This window comes from Protopterus annectens, chromosome 3.part1, assembly GCF_019279795.1.
Source record: "Protopterus annectens isolate FY-2018-M chromosome 3.part1, PAN1.0, whole genome shotgun sequence".
Lineage (NCBI taxonomy): Eukaryota > Metazoa > Chordata > Ceratodontiformes > Protopteridae > Protopterus > Protopterus annectens.
The window spans coordinates 80,769,953-80,791,220 of record NC_056732.1 but is presented as its reverse complement, the minus strand read 5'-3'; the positions used below and the strand labels follow the sequence as shown (position 1 = coordinate 80,791,220).

Below are 21,268 nucleotides of genomic sequence, written 5' to 3'. Positions count from 1 at the left end.
CCAACCTCAAACAGATGCCTTATGCAGACCGTCTCACAAAACCACAGCTAGACTGTCTCGCATACTGCCTACCCAGAGGTGACCTCTGCCTAACATACAAAGCTATGTCAAACCCAGAGCTGTTGGACATGCTCCACGTAAACAGATCACAATCCCTACGAGCTACACGATCTAGGGACCTAAACCTTGTGACCTCAATAAACAGCACATGCTGGAGGGATAGATTCCTATCTCAGAGACATCCCATACTCTGGAACAAACTACCTATCAATAGCAAACAAAGCTCCTAATTAGCAGTCGTCATAAATAATCCTGATGATTGTATGACAGATAGGAAATACACCCCGGGAATCACCTCTGTGGCTCTGCTTGACAGGGTCACGTGAAATTAAATTACCTGTGTGTCAAAGGCCAGGGTAGTGTATGGCTAGACTTCTATAGGCCCTAGGGCCAATAGCCTATTACCTACCTATGAACCGATACACACCCACATGTACTTGTTGCAATAATTGCTATGTGAGGTTGACTGAGTGTGATGGTGAATGTGCTGGTGAATGTGTCAGAGTTCTGTATATGTGTGATAGCTTAGTGGGAAACTGTTTCTGTCATGGTATTATGTATCCTAGCTGTGATCCCAGCAAAAGATGTGTATGCTATTGCTAGGCAGAAAAAGCAGTATGCCATACGGTCTGACGTAGTCCCTTGGTGTCGACTGGGGTGTCCCATTGTAGGCTAAAGCAGTATATGTATGCTTATTAAGTGTTACTGCTGGTGAATTCAACTCCTGTATGAACTGTAGTACTACCTGAAGCTGTATGCCTAAACAGCACAGTATGGTGTATGTCCACATTTCTTGGAACCACTGTTTTGTGTGTTCCCTGTAGTCCACACAGATTACATACCTCAGGCATAAGGTTTTGTAACTACTGATACACAGTACTGTATGGTATACAGGTAAAGGTCATCTGGGTTGCCATACCTTTGTGCCTGGTATGTATGTCTGATGTGTGTGTGGGTATGCCTGTACCATGGCCTTGGTCATATGTGTGTTACAGGATATAAGTGCATATCTAGCAACATGTATAGTCTAGTACAGCAGTATGCCACCTATATTAATGAATGTGCACATATGTTAGGCAGGGGCTTGCCATCAATGACTAGTGTGGTATACTGGTAATACTGTAACTGGACTTTACAATCATTGCAATGGTTTACATATTTCTTTATGCATTAGCTTGATATATACCTCCTGTGGCTAGGTGGTGCATTGTGTCACATACAGTGTGCCATGTACTGTTGTATAGTCTTACATACTGGTTTATCTTTGTTGCTGTGCAAAACATGGTTTGATATATAGAGTGTGCCAGGCACTGTCAGGCAGTTATGGGTTGAGCACCGATATGTGGTGTTGAAAGTGTGTATCCTCTGACAGCCAATAGGTTGCTATATATGGCAGTTAATTGATATCTGTACTTTAGAATGTTAAGTGTGCCACATGACTTGCTCACACATATTATTTCATTGTCTTCCAGGGTCATGGCCCACCATCGTAATCCCACATATAGCCCAGCAGAGGAGGAACAGATTTCAACAAGCCTGGTTCAGCACTATGCCCTGCTGTTCTCAAGAACCAGCCAGGACCAGCATGAGTGGACTGCACTGTGGCAAGATCTTGTCCGTAGGGTAAATGACATAGGCATGCATAACTGGACATATGAGCAGGTACGCCATCACTGCAATGATTTAATTAGACATGTCCGGCAGCATGCGTCTGATATCTGTAGACAACAGCTTGCCACAGGTAATGGGGTACCATCCATTCCCCCCTCACCAGAGTGGAGGAGCTGCTCCTGAGCCAGGTGGCTCATGGCCAACAACAACAACAACTAACATATATCATCATGGAGGCTGGAGCCACCCAGCAAGTTGACATGGAGCGTGCAGGTAACATGGCATAGCTGTAGACTACTGTTACCTCTACTGGTAGATCATGCTTATGTGAGATGTGTACTGTGTAGTTAAAAGATGTGGTGCCTAGTGTTGTGCAATACTAATAATTAGGAATATAATCTGTAGGCCTGTGACTGCCAACCGTTGTACTACTGTAAGATTGCAAACACACAGTAGCAATGCCGCAGTTGTTGCCACTGACAAGCTGTCTCATATCCTTGTAGGTCCCTCTGGTGTGACAGCAAGGCAGCAGACCCATGCTGGTGAGTGTGCTCTACATTTAATAATGCTAATTAAATGTGCATGTCATAGGTGAGGTGTAGGCCATGTACACGTAACACACCTGCACATAATGCATGCTGTGCATGTTTGCTGTGAGACTATGCACATCCCAGTAACGTGAGTAGCTGCCTCAAACACATGCAATACAAAGAGCATCCCATACAATTGTGGCAACACTGTGGTGGACATTGGATAGGCAGAGTCGATACACATGCACACAACATACACAACTTTGTCATACACAGTACACGTTAACATGCTACACATGGCGTATTCAGACACCCACTGTAAGGTCACACTCCAGTATCCCAAATGTCATCCACACAGCACACATAATATACCTGAGGGGTAGAGGCCTCTCATGTGGCTGTGCGACATTCTTCAACACATAACACATTCATATTAAGCAATGCCCCCTATTGGGCACCTTACAAACCCATGTAACAACTGGCTGTGAAATGGTGAATGTAGCCATGGTACTGCAGTTCAGGTACAGCATGCTATGTGCTGGTCTGGCACACATTAGTAGCCTTGAGTGACCACATGATGCTGTATGATGATGGCTCATGGTACTACACCCCATCCAGTTACAGTGACCACAGTACTACACATAGCATTAATTGCTATGCACCTCAATGTTGTGTGTGTGCAAACATATGCACCTATACACAATATGCATAGCAATTACCATTTCTACAAAGTGACACATATATGTCTTGTAATGCTATTGAGTGTATAGGTCACATGACAAACATTGTGTATGTGTGATGTTTAATGTTGCAGGTGTGTTGTAGCATGCCATGTCATGGCTGGCACTGGCATGTCCACAATATGTCCTACACTCACTACAACCACTGTACAATGGCTATGTTGAGCAATGGTATTCCATCAGGTATACATGCACCTGTGTGTATACATAGCATGCATGTGCTAAACCTGTGTCCACAATTATCTCCTACAGACACAGACACTCTAATCAGAAATGGGTATGTATGTGACACACAGATACACATCCAGCCATGGTATGTATACCTGTGAGTGATGGTGCACAGGACATTGCAGAGCTTTTAATACTTGCACAGCAATGTTGTGTCCCATGTACACATTCCATTCCAGGGTGAGGCCAATCACTGAACAACAACACACATGCATCAAAGCCATGTATACTGTTATTAGCAAGGGCTGTCTACACTAGCACTGCATGCTGTTGAGCAACACACATCCTGCATGCTGACACGTGTGATATAACTGTTTGGCTTGTGATACTGTACCCCACCATCACCCGCTATTGAATATGTTCTGGATTGCTGGTGGTGTGTGTGTGTGTGTGTGTGTGTGTGTGTGTGTGTGTGTGTGTGTGTGTGTGTGTGTGTGTGTGTCTGCTTTAATGAGGAGTGTATTTGTGTGCATGTGTGCATGTCCTCATGTGTTCATGTGTGCATGTGTGCATGTGTTCATGTGTTCATGTGTGCATGTGTTCATGTGTGCATGTGTGCATGTGTGCATGTGTTCATCTGTGCATGTGTGCCGACATCATGTACAGGTAGTAAGGTGTGTTTCCTGTCTTCCTCTCACAGGTGCTGAGTTTGGGCTGGTTCACTGCAGTAGGGAAACTGATGTCACTGAGCAAAATAGTGATAATGATGATAGGTGTGTTGAAATTTTGAAATCCCTCGGTGGATCACATAAGCAATAAGGGGTCTGCATGCATATCCACAAAGGTTGTTGTACACCTATAATGAATAGCCATCATTGACAGACTTTGCTGTGTTTGAACAGGTCTGACATATACCTCGGCCATAAACCCTCACTCACACAATTCAATAGAAACCATAATGAGTGTTTGTGACACGGATGACCTAGGCCAGGGATCACTACAGTGGCTGGCCTTGTCACAAGCATACAGATGTGACCTAAGGTCTGGAAAGCAGCAGCACACTCTGGCAAAGATGACAGATGTGTTCTTGGAGAAAGCAGGGTTCCCACACATGCAATAATTGAGGTCACATGTACATATATGTATTTGCCACACAGCTACCTCACATGTACAATACACATACTGTTGTCATACTGATATGTCATACAGTAGTAAAAGCAAAACCCACAACACATTGACTAACAGTGTCACACACATAGAGCACACACACTCACCAAGTGCAGGATTCAAACCCCTATCTAATTACTTCATGATACTAGAGGAGTATGCATTAAAACGACATGCTATACACATTACTGGGAGTTCTTTTTTCCACAGTTATATTTGTAGGATGGTGACATCATCAGACTTGACAAAGATTAGTATACCACTTTTAAGGTGTTTTACTACTCTCCAAAAAGGTTGCTCCTCTCCATGGTGATTACACATAAACACACACAGTTGTCAAGTGCAGGATTCAAGCCCCTACCTAGCTACTTCATAATACTAGAGGAGCACGCATTAACACGACGCGCTATACACATTACTGGGAGGTTTCTTTTCCAAAGGTATATTTGTAGGAAGGTGACATCATCAGACTTGACAAAGATAAGTACACCACTTTTAAGGTGTTTTACTACTCTCCAAAAAGGTTGCTCCTCTCCAATGTGATTATACACAAAAACACACACACAGTTGTCAAGTGCAGGATTCAAACCCCTACCTAGCTACTTTAAGATACTAGAGGAGTACGCATTAACACGGCATGCTATACACATTACTGGGAAGTCTCTTTTCCACAGGTATATTTGTAGGAAGGTGACATCATCATACTTGACAAAGATAAGTATACCACTTGTAAGGTGTTCTACTACTCTCTAAAAAGGCTGCTCCTCTCTAAGGTAATTACACACAAACACTTGCCAAGTGCAGGATCCAAACCCCTATCTAACTACTTCATGATACTAGAGGAGCACGCATTAACACGACACGCTATACACATTACTGGGAGATCTCTTTTCCACAGGTATATTTGTAGGATGGTGACATAATCAGACTTGACAAGGATTAGTAAACCACTTTTAAGGTGTTTTACTACTTTCCAGTAAAGTTGCTCCTCCCCAAGGAGATCACACACAAACACTTGTCAAGTGCAGAATTCAAACCCCTACCTAACTACTTTATGATATTACAGGAGTACGCATTTACACGACGCGCTATACTCATTACTGTAAGTTCTCCTTTCCACAGGTATATTTGTAGGATGGTGACATTATTAGACTATACAAAGTGTGTTACATTAGGTGACATTAGGTGGGATACATAGAAGGAATGTCTAAACACTTTGGCCATGTGATCATCAAAGGAGAGTTTACTATCTACCTGTGTCCCCAGGGCCATAATGACTTTCTCCATACATACTGGATTACCACCTATGTGGTAATTTGTGTGCACTTTGTTTTACCCAAAGGGGATGACTATGCATTCTTTGGCATTCAGCTTGAGGGCATTGTTTTGACACGAGGTATCTGTCTCTGTAAGACCCTTCTGGAGGATGTCTGTGTCAGCTGTAGAGTCGATTATGGACCACAGTTAGCAGTCATCTGCAAATCTGTTCAGCCATACTCCTCCCATGCTTGCCTGTACCTCTGAGCAGTATCTACTGAACAGGTGGGGTCCCAGGACCAAGACCTGTGTGATGCCATTTGTGACTGGTTTAGAGTCAGACATGGCACCCCAACCCTGAACATGTGTGTTTTATCTGTGAGCCACTTGGCCACCCATCCTGTGACTTAGCTGTTAATGTTCAAGCTGGTAAGCTTGTCCATGATGACAGAGTGGGGAATAGTGTAGAAAGTCCTTAGAGAGGTCCAGGTGGGCTGTGTGGACTACTTTCACCTCCATTTATGTCCTTGGTAACTGTTTCAAATAAGTCAACTAGGTTTAGGAGGCAGGATCTGCCTTTCACAAGGCCAAGTTCGGCAGAGTCCAGTGTCTGGAGGTCCCCAATGTCTCTGTTTATGGGTTCCATGATAATTTGCTCCATAGCTTTGCAGACTAGGCTGAGTAGACCTATAGGGCAATGGTTTCCAGGTTCTGTTGTGGCACCTCCTTTGTGGAGCTGGATGACTGTTGGTGTATGCCATTTTTTGGGTACATAGCCTGTGGTATGATTGAGTCTGGACAGTGAATGTAGGTGAGGGTGTATTTCTTTTGGGGCTGGTGTAAGATGCAGCCTGGGACACCATCCAGTCCCATTGATGCTGTGTTCTTAGCTTTGGAGAGGGCTGTCTTTACCTGCATGTCCATGAAGTCTGGGACTCTGCATTCTTCTGGGATGGACACAGGCCCTTTTGGGGATGATGGGGGAGTTTGCACTGAACCTGTCCCCCAGGATGTGGACAATATAAGTTGGTTCAGTGTATTTCTTGCCATTTTTCAGTAGCTGACAGCATATTTGGAAGATGCCACCTACATGTTTGGTATAGCTAACAAAGGCTTTGTGGTTGTTATTCTTACATTCCTTGGCAATTTGTCTTTATAAACTGGCCTTGGATTATTTTATGAGCGATCATTGTTTCTTCATAATAATGATCAGTGATGACTTTCCTTTTGTGAAGTTTGCTCTATCATATGTTCATTTCCTCCTGCTGTTGTCTTGCTTATTTATGAGAGATGACCACCAGATTGGTCTCTTATTTTTGGAGGAGTGCATCTTGGTTTTATTTAGGATGTCTCGATCAATGCATCCCTGTAGATGCTCATAGGATGCACTTGTAAATGATTCGGCAGATTGTATAGCATTAGCCTATAGCAAAGGGGCTTTGGAACTTTCAACTTTGGTCTTGGGAAGTGTGCAGGTTTGCTTTGGAAAATGTCTTCACAGTGGTTTCATTGACTGTGGGAAGGCTGGATGTGGATGTCCAGTGTGATTACTTTATGATCTGATATTACCAGCGAGGGGGTTATCTCTGTTGTGGTACACTGGTACCCCATGTTGGTGATGATCAGGTCCAGTATTTTGTCACCTCTAGTGGGCATGGTAACCAGCTGTTCCAGGGTGTTAGTGTTTTTAAACTCAAGGTTACATTGGGTAAAGGACATTGTACATGAGTAACTCTCCCACTCAATTTTTGGCTAGTTGTAATCTCCTCATATAATGGTGTTTGATAGGACCTTTGTATTTTCCACTGTTCTCAAGAATACTGAGTGAGGTTCCTGAGACAAGGTTGGTGATCAGTAGCAGGCTACAATCTGATAAGCAGCTTTGCCCAAGTTTAGTTGCACTTGCATGGTCTCCAAGGCCTCATGCTGTATCACTAACCTGAAGGTGTGGGTATCCATAAGGTAAATATACACCCCTTCCTTTGGTATTTCACTTGTGGTTTTGGGTCCGAAGATCAGAGGGAATGTGAGTGTTTTACGTGGAGCATGTCCAACAGCTCTGTGTTTGACATAGCTTTGTATATTAGGCAGAGAACACCTCTGAGTAGGCGATATGCAAGGGAGTACAGCTGGAGCATTTTTATCTGTATTTACAGAGTGTGGGGTGGTGTTGTAAGCCGTGGCAGGATCTACATAGGCTGTGCGAACCACCTTACTCTTGTCTACGGTTCTAGTGACTGCTTCAATGTCATCTATCAGGTTTAGGAGACATGATCTGCATTTTACACAACCAACATGGTTGTGGTCCAGAGTTTGGGTATTACAAATGTATTTTTCATAAGTTGTATGATGATACATTCCATGGCCTTGCAGGGCAGGCTCATCAGGTTAATGGTGCGCTAGTTCCTGGGGTCCATGGTGTCTCCACCCTTGTGTAGTGGGATAACCGTCGCTGTGCACCATTCAGCTGGCACAAAGCCTGAGGTGCGGCTATGACTGAACATGGTACATCGGTGTGGTGCCTTTTCGTTCTGTGGTTTGTGTGGAACACAGACTGGGAAGTTATCTGGTCCCATGGCTGCTGTGATACTGGCTTTGGAGAGTGTTTTTTACCTGTGCAGCCGTGATGACAGCAACTTTGCAATCTTCCATTATAGTGATGTGCTCTTTCATGGGTGAGAGGGGGGTAAAGTTAACACTGATCCTATCTGCCAGGATGTTGCCAGTATCAGTTGAGTCTGTATATTTAGTGCCATTGAGCTGAAACTCAGAACAGATCTGAATGTTGCCATGACATGGACCTGTCTGTTGTGCAGAGATCTCCTGCATAGACAGTATGCAACAGAGTACAGATTGGGTTAAATTCTGTCTTGTTGCATGGGGCAACTGTTTGAGGCCAGTAATCCTCTTGTTGAGGTACTTCAGTGGTCTTTCCAGCTGCTGACGGTGCCTAGTCAGATTTATCGCAAGTGTGTTGTGGTAGTCTCTGATGGGTCTGATGACTGATGAGTAGGGGGAACCTCCTTTGACCTACATGCACAGACCTTGACGGGTTGTGTGAACACATAGCATGATTTTCTGACCACTTTGTGAATGTGTTTCTGGAAGTTGAGATGCCTAACCACATTTGTCCATAGATCCCTTAGTATCATCTCCATATTTAGCCTAAGTGTGTGAGCATGACCAGTATGACATTTCAGTATGTTGTTGCCTGACATTTGCTTTGTTTATTTAAGTGTGTGAGCATGCCCAGTATGACCTTTTGGTGTGATGCTGAATGAAATCCACTACATTTGTTGAAGTGTTTGAGCATGGCTGCTATAGACATTTATACTATATGTGTGTTGAAAATCAAGTTGTATTTTTACAGCAGGGCTCACCTTTGTGTCATAAATCAACAGGGATCATGCTGTGCCTGCAGGTCTTCCATGAGACACTTTGCATAGACTTATCAACATTTCTACATACAGGGGGGACAGCTATTCTTTGTACATTTCTACCTGGGGGCACACCTGATTGTTACTGTGGGTGTACATAGGATGAGGGGTTCACCTGACACTTATACACATTTGCTAGGCCTGCACTGCTATGTAAGGTACTCCATTTCAGTCTGTACTGTTACCTATCGTACTGGCTTGAGGCATACTACTGTACTACAGATCTTGGTAACCACTGTCACGTATATTACATTGCGACTTCATAGCCTACCCAACCCACATCACACCACCTAGCCTGCTGTTCTCTGTCTGCATAGGTCTGTGGTGAATGTTACCCATATGCCTCTTTAGGGGCATGCTACAGCATTTCTTTGTGTTTGCATTAGTGTACAATTGTCCCACTGTGTCTGTGCCAGTGGAATGCTGTCATGGCTTAGTGGTTCAGTACTGTGACTGTAGTGCACAGTATCGTGGGTTCGAGCCCTGTCACTGCTTTTTATTTTCATGCTGGGCAGACCAGACTGCTTAAGGAACAGTAAAGCAGATATGAGCATGTTTACCTGACTTTGCTCAACTTTGCCCGACTTTGCCCAACATTGCTCAGCGTTGCCTAACTTTACGCTAGTTAGCGCAGGCAATTTTGTTTACATATACAAAATTGTGGTAAAAGCTGCCTAGCACTGCTTTATATTGCTTAAAACATGGCAATCATGCCTCAGGTGGTGCTGCAGGGCTGCCTATGTCAGATGCACATAGTACACTCCCTATACATGTGTGAAAACAGGTAGTGTCAAGTTAGGCATCCCTTTTATTTTATCTGCAAGTTAGAGAGAAGTATCATTTCCAGGGGTCTTACTGAGCCAGTGTATGTGCTATGCATTGCCTCTTTGCCAAGGCCAAGGCATACTGGGCACGCCTCCTTCTGCCTACTGGGGCAGGCCCAGGTTGTTCCTCCTCTGATTCACGCTGTGCCTGTGCAGGCCTTGGCAATGGTGGGAGGCTGTTTGGCCCTGCCCCATGCTGTTCCTGCTGCAGCTGTTTTCACAGGATCATATTGTGTAGCATGGCATATACCATGACAATTTGGGAACATGTAGTTGGTGAGTACTGCAAGGCTCCACCAGATGTGTAAAGGCACCGAAACCATGACTTGATCATCCCAAACACATGCTCGATTACATTTCGTGTTTGTGCGTGTGCCTCATTATGGTGTTCTTGTTCAGGTGTGTGTGCATTTTTGACGGGAGTCATCAGCCACGGCTCCAGTGCATATCCAGCCTCCCCCACTAGGTGACCGTCAGGGATGTCCCCATTGGCAAATGTCTGGTACAGCTGCATCAGATACCAGATATGGGAATTGTGATAGCTTCCAGGGCAGCCAGCACACACATTCAGTATTATGCCCTGGGCATTGCACACAACCTGGCAGTTGATGGAGTGGAAGCCCTTGTGGTTGATATAGGCCCTACCCTGCTCACCGGCTAGTGCTTTGATGTGAATGTGCGTGCAGTCAATTGCACCCACTACCTCAGGGTATTCTGCTATTTGCTGAAAGAGATGCATATTGCTGGCCAATGACTCACAGGAATTGTGGAAATATACATGATCACCGACATGTGCTGACATGGCATTCAGGAACTGGTGCAGTACCCTGGATGCTGATGCCTGTGAAATCCCCATCATATCACCAGTTGGTCTCTGGAAGGTACCTGTTGCTAGTATTCTTAGGCCAACACATACCTTTGTTTCCACTGGGATGGGTTCCCCTCTGTTGGTTCTGTGTGTGAGGCGTGGCCTGCACAGCTCAACAATTTTCTGCAGTAGGTCTCTGTCCACTCTATAGCTCTCCACTATCTCCAGCTCATGTAGCCCCTGGTAGGTTACCCTGGGTCTGTACACTCTTTTCCATCTCCTCACTGTGGGTTGCTCAACAGCATTCGCAATGGCACCACCCTCAGCATCTTGCACATGTTGCCTTATAATAGCAATGGCAGCCCCTAACATTTTTTTGTCTCAGTTAAGCTTTTTAAGTTTTCACTTCTCTTTGTAGACTGCAGTGTTGCAGTGTTTCTGAGAAAAACATGGAGGAATGTTGTTTTAAGTGCTGGGCTGGGCTAGTGTACTACCTGTGTAATTGGCTGATTCTGATTGATTTCACCTGCAGCTCTGCTAGTTCTCCTTGGTTAACTTTCTACGACTTCTTTTCCTTCCTTTTCCCTTTCTGTTTCCACAGGGGGCAGCAACGCACAAACAAGCGCAAACACATGCACACGAGTGCACATGCACACACACAGGCTTACACAGGCTTCGGCGGGTTCACATGCACTCACACAGGCTTAGACGGGTTTACAGGCCCACACACAGTGCAAGCATCTTTGCAAGAAACTTTAGTGATATCCATGGTGTACACCTTCGGTTTCTGGGTTTCAGTTAAGACAACTGTAGACATGCCTCTTCCAGTCCTGAGTAACTTACAGCAAACACATGCCACTCTTCTCCAATAAGCTTACAGTCTTTGATACATACCCCCTCATGATGTCACTTATTTTCTACTCTGTTACTCCCCTAATCCTACTCTTACACTCTAGGGACATGGTTCACATGGCAGAGAAAATTGAGATTCACTATCCTTATCCTCATTTGCATAGGATTGCCTACTAATGCTTGGTTACATCTCTCAGACTGAGCTTCCCCCCTTAGCAACCACTACTCAGTAGCCATGTTGTCTTCAGCCTGCCATTCTTCTGTATGGCAGAAGAATATTTTTAACAAAATGCCTATTTTTGGCTTTTATTTTTCTTCTGGTTTTTAGAGCGCCGCATGTTTGCGCGGCACTGTGCTACGCTTAAACATCGGAGATCGGGGGAAAAAAAAATATTTTTATTATTTTGCAACAGATAAAAATGCCAATGGCCTTATATTTGGCCATTGGCATGCTTCCTCAACTGGATGCATCCTTTATTTGGAGCTGTCATAGCTCCGTTTTGCTATTTGCAGAGCGGCACTCCGTTACCAACGGAGTACATTTCTGCAAGTTACTCTACTCTTACTCGGACAGGTTAGTGTTTCCTGGATCGCAAATTTACCTCATTTGCGTAGCTTTCAGCAGAAAATGAGGTAATTTGCATAATATAACACTGTCTGTACAAGAGTAGTTTTAGGAGCTCTCATGCATGCCCCTGCCGGCTGTTCCTGGATCGCTCGGCAGACATATTGGCTGTCTGGAGTCTTACTCTACTCTTAGACTCCATGCAAGCCTTCGTGAATCCGGCCCAATATATTTAAATATCAGTGCTTTATTCTTAATGTAAATGAAATGTATGTACCTGTTAATCTCTGAACATGAAACATATTAACCTTTAAAAATCACAATAGATGGCCCAAAAGAGGAGAGCCGGCATTATGGTACAAAGATGGACACCAAAAAAAAAAATCTCTTAAAAAAATGTAGTTTTGAATGTAGGACTGTAGGACTGTAACAAACAGATTTATGTAAACTTCTTCCTAAAATGACTTCCGCACACACCTATTAATCACATGTATTTAAACACCTTCAGTATCAGCTGCAACTATTAAATTGAATCCCACCTGACCAAATCGATTGACTTTTACAGTGACAATGTATGCTTCCAGCTGCAATGTGCTGTTGGTCCATTTGCTAGATGGACTGTGTTAAGTCTGCCATGCTACTGGTCCATTTTTCTAGCTAGTCTGTGTTATTGATCAGTTCAGTGGACCGATAGCATATTGTAGTAGAAGCCAGCAATGAGTTTGTTGACTCAGTTTTGACTTTAATGAGCTCCTCTCTCATTGGCTGTACACCTGGGACAATGAAACAGCACAAATCAGAGCTGTCAAAAGACATTATTAACACTGGATTTACCAATTTCTACATTTCTAGAAAATTCTCTGTTTAATCTTTTATTTTTTTTCTTTGTCATGATTGTAACTTTTTACCTAAAAACATATTCCTTTCAGTTCTTTCTAGGCTTATCTAAAGCTACTTTTTAACCTACTGCGGTTGACAATTTGCATTTTCTTCCTTTATATTGCATATAATATGTTTCTTGTGATTATATTTGTAACTTTATCAGTTATATTCATCAGCTTGTTTTTCAAAAATATTGAGATATTGTCATGGTTACTGAGACATTGTCTTTGTTTCGTTATCTTGTTATAAATGTTCATTTAGTGTTGTTACTGGAATTTTTCTCCCTAGACCTATACTGAAAAGGGGTTTTGCCTAGTCTGACTTTCCTGGTAAGCAAATATAATAAACAAATACATAGAACTACAAACTCTGCAATGAATTGAAAAGCTAATGCTATATTCTTACTACAACCCTGTAAGAAAACTGATATAAATATGTTTTACCAGAGAAATAAAAATAATATATTATCAATGAATGTTTTATTAAGAAAATAACTCTCCATTATGCAAAGTCAACATACAACTAAGGTCTAGAGTCAAAAAGAACTTGCATCTAGGATCGCATGCTATTACAAGCACATATTATATCAATGTCAGAAAACTAGGCTGTGGGAGTCCTCGGGTTGTGCAGGGTAATGATAGTTCCTAACACACTACACTCAGTTTCAAAACAGGAATCAGGAGGGCTATGTTGCTGTACACTGCTGATAAATGCCAATGTAAAATTTCTAAGTTATTGTGTAGCCCATTGAAGTCAATGGGACCATGTAGCACTCTGAGTGCTATGCCTGTATACAGAATTTATTACTGTAGGAATTATGGGTGATAGCCTTAATGCACCAGGCCCAGCATAAAGGCATAGCTGTTCCCAGGATTAAGTAGAGTGATAGCCTGCAAGATGGGGGACCATATACATGAGCGGTACTCCGTTTCGCAAGTCACCTTCTCTGTAACCCAGAATATATGAAAAATACTTTTTTGCAAAAACTTGAACTATAAACATGTAGGGCAGCTATCAACACTTTTCTCTGTACCGACCAGTGTTATAATGCATGAATGAAAGACTTTTGTCTGTAATGCATGCATTATCACAGACTCTGGGGTTCGTGAGCTTTGCGGAACTTAATTGGCTATGAAGTGGGTTAAGCAGTGTTTGTGGCACGCCAGGAATGGAAAATGGGATTCATTTACATAGTATCTTTCAGAATCCCATCACTCTTCTGTAGCATGCAGTCAATTCTGGTATATCATTTGTTTTTTGGGTTTTTTTTTTTGTTTTATTTGAGGTTTATTCCAAAAAAGCTTCAACAAACATGCCATCATTGTTGTATAATCAAAAATGCCACAAAACCACAGCAAAAGATAGTATAACAAATGCAGTTTTAATTGACTTGGTGTGTAAGCACTTTCATTCTATACAGTCTGAAGAAGTTCTGTATAAAACGAAAGTGCTTACACAATAAGTCGATTAAAACTACATTTATTATTTTATCAGGTTTAAGCTGTCATACTCTGCACAGTATGTCATCATAACGGAGCAGAGCTGAATTTTCATTATCACAGTATCTTTGGAGGATGGCAGAGACACTCAGTAGTGTTATCTTCACTCCAGCTGAAATCTACAAGTAAGTGCCTTGCATAAAAAGTCCAAAAGACTTTTAGCATTCAGTGGTAATATTTTAATATTTATTACATGGTTACTTTCTATTGAATTGTGCTCCATTCAAGAAATTTTGTTGCATAATATTTTTCATGCATTTGAATTAGACTGCAGTTATTTGTATTAATTGTTGCACGTTGTATCAGAATACGAGAATAGAGTACTAAGATTGTAAACTAGTATTATTTATTTATTTATTTATTTTATTTAACATTTGTTTACTGGGAAAGTCTGACTGGGTCAGGAACCCATTTTCAGTGGAGGACCGGGGAGAAAAGCTCCAATAATACATGAAAGTTGAGACAAATTAACATGAACAAGATAACAGCAAGTATTAAAGCACACAGTAATATGCAATGAATACTAAATAAATACAGAGAGAGAGAAATAGATACAGTAATGAATATAAAATATGTACAGGGAGGTGGATGCCATAATAAAACATGTACTAGATAGGAGATACAAATAAGAAAACGTACTAGATAGGTGATACTACATTGCAATTTTGTATACATACATACATATATATATATATATATATATATATATATATATATATATATATATCAGGTAGGCTTCAGGTAAAGAATGAGGGTCAGGCTGAGGGTCAGAATATAAGAAGAGAATAGATGCTTAGAAGAATAGTAGAGTAGGATGGGGAAGTAAGGGTCTGGGAATATGTGAAGTCTTAGTCCAGTATGTTAGCAGTTAGTGGATGAAGTTCATGTTTTTAGGGGTAAGGGAAGCTGCTAGAGAGTGAGTGAAGTTCACCTGTTAGGAAAAGGGCAGAAGCAGGTCTGATTACATAGAAAATGTTTTTTTAGGGTTTGTTTGAAGTTGTGAAAGCTCACAGTGGTAGTAATGTCTGCTGGCCGAGAGTTCCAGAGCTTGGCGGTGGCATGAGAGTTTAGACACTATCCAACTCTTTTGTTAGGAATGTAGAAGGTTAAGAGTTGTTTGTTTTCAGAGCAGAGAGCTCTTCTAGGTATATAGAGTTTTAGGACAGATTTGAGGGCTGGGCAGCTATCAGGTGTATAGACCATTTTCTTTGCAGAAGACAGCTGTACTAGGCTTAGCTGTTGTGTGAGTTTGAGCCAATTTAGTTCTCTCAGAGCTACGAAGTGGTGGGAGCAGTAGGAGTATCCTGTGGCAAATTTGGCAATTTTATAGTAGCAGGACTGGAGCTTGTTTTTAAGAGAAGAATGTAAATGGCTGTATGGGGGGCTACATATAAGAGAGAGGGAAGCAACTAGATGTTGGTGAGGGTTTTTCTGGTGGAGTTATCCAAGAAAGGGTTTTGTCTATAGAGTGTTCCAAGTTTGATGTGTGTGTGTGTGTGTGTGTGTGTGTGTGTGTGTGTGTGTGTGTGTGTGTGTGTGTGTGTGTGTGTGTGTGTGTGTGTGTGTGTGTGTGTGTGTGTGTGTTTATGCTACTGCAGATGTGGTGTTTGAAAGTTAGTTTGTTATCTATGGTTATGACTAGTAGTGTAGCTGTGGGAACTATTTCAAATTCTGTGTTATCCTGTGAGAAAAAGTTGAAGTCAGATGAGATTGGTTTTGCTGAGAAAAGCAGGAGGGTTGTTTTTTTTGAGGATTTAGAATTAGCTGGGCTTCTCTCACCCATGTCTCAGTTGAGGTGAAGGTGGCTTGGGTGAGTTGCTGGAGATGTATGTTATTAGAGGAGAAATTATGGTAGTGTCATCTGTGTATTGGATAATGGAGCTGATGGGTGTCGAGGTGTGAAGGTTGTTGGTAAAAACATTGAAGAGTAAAGGGCCAGGTATTGTCCCTTGTGGTACCCCAGTTATGTTGGTTTGATATTAGGATAATTCATTTTGCCATTTGACGCCTTGTTGGCAGTTGGATAGATAGCTTACAAGCCATTGGAGGGATGGTGGGGTGCAGCTTACAATGGATAGCTGATGAAGCAGTTTGTTGTGGGACACCGTGTCAAATGCCTTTGATAAGTCTAGTAGTAAGACAGAGGTGATATTACCAGAGTCAATGGATTTGGACACAGTGTCCATGAAGGAGATTAGGGCAGTGGTGGTGCTGTGTAATGGGTGAAAATCATGTTGGGTAGGGGTAATTACTTTGTTTTGGATGAGGTGGTGTAGCAGATGCTTATGTATGTATTTTTTCCAGGAGTTTGGAAAGAAAAGATAGGATGGAGACTGGTCAATAATTGGATAGTTTGATTGAGTTGCCCCCCCCCCCCCTTGTGTAAAGGAGCGATGATAGCTTTTTTTTCCAGAGGTTTGGGACAATGGACTCTGCTATGGAGCAATTTATAAGAATACTGACAGGATATGCTATGGTTTCTGCAGCAAGTTTTAAGTATTCAGGAAGGAAGTTGTCAGAGGAGAGAGAGCATGGTTGTAGCGTTTGAAGTAGTTTTTGAATGAGGGTGGTAGGGACAGATTTAAGAGAAAAGGGGGTGGAAGATGTAGTACAGGTTTGTTGCGATGGTGAAGGTTTCTTTTTGCTTGTGAAAGAGTCTTGAGAAAAGGGTGGAGGGGGATCATAGATGGGGCTAGAGGTAGTTGTGGAGGTGAAATTTGTTACAGTTTGCTTATGCTGTCTATGAAGTGAAAGTTAAATAGGTTGACTATTTCTTAAAGGGTTTTGTCAGGGTATGGTGATGGAGTTTGTTTAGAGCCTGGGATAAACAGGTTTGAGATGTGCTTCCAAAATTATTTTGGGTTGTTTTTATGGTTATCCGATTAATTGGAAAAGTGTTGTTTTTTGTGTAAGTTCACTAGTTTTATTTCTGCTTTATTTCATAGCTGTTTATATCTGATTAGGTTGGCATCAGATTTGTTGTTTAACCATTCCTTCATGCTTTATCTATATCTTGTAGAAGTTGTCTGGTATTTTTTGTTAGCCAGAGAGAATGGTAAGTTTTATTAAGTTGCGCTTGAGGCTAGGCTGTTGAGGGTATTTAGGAATATATTCTTGAAGTATATAAGGGCATCTTCTAGTGGTAGTGTTTTGAGAGGGTTCCAGTTGGTGTGTTTTAGGATTTTATTAAACTTTTGCCTGTCAAAGTTTCTAATATTTCTGATAGTTTTGTAAGTGTGAGTTCTTGTGAATTGCGGTGTGGATCTATATTTGAATATGGGCAGGTGGTCACTAAGAGTGTTGGGTTGAGTGTGAGGAGCAGAGTTTTTGTCTGGATTAGAAACAAGTATCCAGTCAGGAGTTGCACCTAGGGTATTGCTGTTAAGCATAACAAGCTGGGTATAACCGTAGAAGTTTATGCAATTAATAGAGGAATTAATCATCATATCTTGCCAGTTAATGCTGATAGCACCCATAATTATAGTCTTGTAGCTGATGTTTTCTGATATCCAGAAGAGGATATCTTCCATAGTTTGGATGTTTTGCCTGGGGCATACATAGACCAACAATGCACCATTGTTAAAAGTTGGTATTTCTTTGGGGAAAGCTGAGATTGTAGTGGTGTTGGAGCAAATTAAGGCTACCCCATCATCTTTTTGTTGGTTCTATCTTTTCTAAGTATATTATAGCCTGGCGGTGTTATTTCAGTATCATGGATATAGGGTTTTAGCCATGCTTCTGTGATTACTAGGATATCTGGGGTGTATTGACCTAACCAAGCATGAAATTCTGTGGTTTTGTTATAGATACTATGTATGTTTTGCGATGCGCACACTTGCAGCCTACAACAGCCATCTTTTCTACTCATACTGTCTTCCTGCTAGCCAACCACTGTCCCATTTAAAACAACATGCAGTATTAAGAAAAGTAGCCTCCTCTATTTCTATTTCTCTTCTTTGTTCCCATATTACCACACTTTTCGGCCACAAAACCAGGATCAAAACACTAAAGGTGGAGGAGTGTCCATATTCACCAAGGATATTCACACCACCAGGCTAGTTGCCCAACACAATGCATCTCAAATTCTCCAGGTGCAACTAACACTAGGTAAGACTGCAGTCCAAATTGTAGCTTGCTACAGATCCCCCACCATGCCTCAAGATTCTCACTATACCTTTCTAAACATACTGGAAAATATTAAGATACAACCAAACACTCTAATACTGGGCGATTTCAACTACCCTGCCATTAACTGGGAAAATTAATCGTGTACCAACACCTTTGCCCAACAGTTCTTGAAATTCATAAAATCCAATGCCCTGGATCAACTAATTCATTGTCCCACCAGGGGCTCCAATATTCTATACCTGGTCATTACCAACATGGGAAATCGATGCTCCACACCTATGGTCACCCCCTCGTTGGTCAGGTCAAACCATAAGCTAATCAGCCTTAACATCCACATCCAACCCCCCCCCCCCCCTGTAAGGAAACCTCCATAAAAAACTTCTCCAAAGCCAACTTCATGCTACTCAAGTCAGAAGTGACAAACTTCATGACACCCATGCAGACGGGAACTGAAAGTTCAACTGCTGAGTCCTACACTAAGGCACTGTACGAGCACATCCACTCATGCATAATCGTGCCATCCCAAATAGAACCAAGGTACTCTCCTCCAAAAAAATGAAGCCAATCTGGTGGTTCCCTGCCATAAACAAACTTTACAACAAAAGGAAGAAACTGTTGCAGAAAAGAGGAAAATCCCAGGATGCAAAAAAACTCCCTTACCAGCCTCAGTAAGAAGCTGAGATCCCTCATAAAATCCTCCAAAGCTAGTTATGACAATAAAATTGCCAAAGATTCCAAAGACAACCACAAGGCATTCTATAACTATGTCAAGAATCTAAATGGCAATGCTCAGATCTGCTCTGAGCTACAACAGAATGGCATTAAATATACTGATCCCAAGGATATTGCCAATATCCTGGCAGATCGATTCAGTGCCAATTTCACCTCCCTCTCACCCCCTAAATGGCCCATCTCAATACTGGAAGATTGCCAAATTCTGGTAATAATGGCCACACAGGTAAAAACGCACTCTCCAAAGCTAAGAATACAACATCCATGGGACCAGATGACATCCCGGGCTGTGTACTACACGAACTACAAAATGAAATAGCACCTCATCTAAATGTCATATTTAATCATAGTCTCACCTCAGGCTTTGTGCCCACTGAGTGGTGCACAGCTACAGTTATCCCACTCCACAAGGGGGGATCCACCTTGGATCCCGGGAACTACCGCCCCATCAGTCTGATGAGCCTGATCTGCAAGGCCATGGAATGTATTACCATGGAACTTATAAACAAAGACATTGGCAACCTTCAAACACTGGACCCCACCCAGTTTGGGTTCATGAAGGGCTGATCGTGTCTCCTGAACCTGACTGACTCTTTGAATCAGTCTCCAGAGCCATCAACAAGGGTAAGGTGGTCCACACAGCCTATCTGGACCTCGCCAAGGCCTTTGACACCATTCCCCACTCTGGAATCATAGATAAACTTACTAAGCTGGGCATTAATCCCATCATCAATTGATGGGTTGCCAAGTGGCTTACTGACAGAACCCACACTGTAAAAGCAGCTGACTCCAAATCCATCTCCAGACAAGTGACAAGTGGAGTACCTTAGGGTTCAGTCCTGGGGCCACTCTTGTTTGGCATCTACTTCTCTGAAGTACAGGCCAATACTAAGAGACTCTGGCTAACAAAGTTTGCAGATGACTGCAAACTGGGAGCCATTATTGAATCTCCAAATGATGTGGATACTCTACAAAAAAGCCTTACAGAAACAGATGCTTGGTACCAGAGCCATGGGCTCAAGCTCAGTGCCAAGAAATGTATAGTTAGCCCCTTTTGAAAAAAAATGTACCCATGAATTACCACATAGGTGGCTGTACAACGCCTTATTTGGTGTGTACCTTTCAAGACACCTGCAACAACTGGAAAGTCCACAGAAATACCTCACTAAAGGAATCACAAGCTAAAGCAGATGCCCTATGCTGACCGCCTTAAAAAACTCCAGCTATACTATGTCACATATCGTCTACTCAGAGGCAATCTCTGCTTAACATACAAGGCCATGCCAAACTCAGAGCTGTTGGACATGCTACACTTAAAGAAATCCCAATCCCTCAGAGCCACACACTCCAGGGATCTAAACCTTGTCATCGCAATAAACAAAACATGCTGGAGGGATAGGTTCCTGACCCAGAGACTCCCTAGACTCCGGAATAGACGGCCCATACATGAGCGCCTCTTTGGCCCTCTTCAAAAGGAACCTCGATGACTGGATGGGAGAAAGGAAATTCACCCCGGGGATCATGTCAGTCGCCCTGCTAGACAGTGGTTCAGGAAGTAAATAGTGTGGGAAGAAATAGCCAGAGAATTGTTATGGCTAGGCTTGTATAGGCCCTAGGGCCCGATAACCTAGTGCCAACCCATGAACCTATACCATACTTTCACCACTAGGTGGTATTACACACCTTCTTTTGTTTTACTGAATGGAGCGATAATTATAATTCCTAATCCCCTGCAAGCTTAAGACATTGTAACAGGTTTTACCTGTGTGTTTTTATCCTTTTGTAGTTAGCTAAACCTACAATACAAACAGTAAAAACTCACAGTACTAGATATTTCTGTATGGAGCTTATCTCTGTGCTGACCAACAGCTCTATGTAGCTCCCAGAAACTGTGTGGCTGATTTTTTCTCAGATTTCATCTCACTCAACATGTTAGGGATTGCATTGGACATTTGTTCAAATTTATGGTTTTGCAGGTGATTAGAGAAAATATACAAGGGGTGACTTA

At 42.4% G+C, this 21,268-nt stretch overlaps 1 protein-coding gene across 1 annotated transcript in view; it reads left to right on the top strand.

The window, feature by feature from the left end:
• The window catches only part of LOC122797635 (fer-1-like protein 4), a 1,984,889-nt gene that overhangs the window by 1,515,752 nt on the left and 447,869 nt on the right, over positions 1-21,268 (top strand). The window lies entirely within an intron of this gene.